General features: G+C 72.8%; 1 protein-coding gene across 1 annotated transcript in view; it reads right to left on the reverse strand.

Annotated features, from left to right (window-relative positions):
• ZNF250 (zinc finger protein 250) overlaps positions 1-239 on the reverse strand; it is a gene marked incomplete at its 3' end in the record, with an annotated part of 14,809 nt that extends 14,570 nt beyond the window's left edge. The window contains exon 1 of the mRNA XM_010837576.1: positions 195-239. The remainder of the gene's footprint in view (positions 1-194) is intronic.
• Between the last annotated feature and the right edge of the window lie 423 nt (positions 240-662).

Here is a 662-nt window from a genome sequence, read left to right on the forward strand (position 1 = left end):
CTACCGGCGGCGTAGGGCTCGCCATTCGCCGGAGTGGGGAGGGCCCGGGGGAGGCGAGAGCGGGGTAGGGGCTCGGAGTGGGCAGGGAAAGGCAAGGGGCGCTCGCGGGCAGCGCCCGATCGCGTGGAGGGTCCTGGCCCCCGAACCCGGCGCGCGGGTAGAGGGTGCGGAATGCAGCCCGCGCCCCGACTCACCGTCCCAGCAGTTGCCTCACCCACAGGGGTGGCGGCCCGCACCGCACTCAGACAAAGGGGGCGCCCCGCCCCATCTGCGCACCCGCCAATCGCAGGGCGCCCCGCCCCCAAGGGCCCCGCCCACGCCTCCCAGACCGCCACTCCTAGGACGCGACACTTCCCAGTCCGCCTTGGGCCCCGCCCTCCCCGCTCTGCGCCTTTCTCCTGACTGACGCACGCGCCAGAGCCACAGAGAGACGCAGCTTCCACCGCGCCTAGATAGGCCACGCCGCGTCCGGGTCTCCTACAGGCTGCACATGCCGGCGGCCTCGCGGAAGCTCCTGCGGGTAACTCGTACCTCCGGCCCTGCGGGCACAGCCCGATTCCGAGTCGGGTGAATCCTCGCCCTGTTGCCTCCAGAAGTCACGCCTGCCGAGGCGGGGCCTGGCGTTGGCTGTCGGTGGTCGTCGTGTGTGGCGGCGACCTCCT

Source organism: Bison bison, unplaced genomic scaffold, assembly GCF_000754665.1.
Source record: "Bison bison bison isolate TAMUID 2011002044 unplaced genomic scaffold, Bison_UMD1.0 scf7180017864078, whole genome shotgun sequence".
NCBI classification, from domain to species: domain Eukaryota; kingdom Metazoa; phylum Chordata; class Mammalia; order Artiodactyla; family Bovidae; genus Bison; species Bison bison.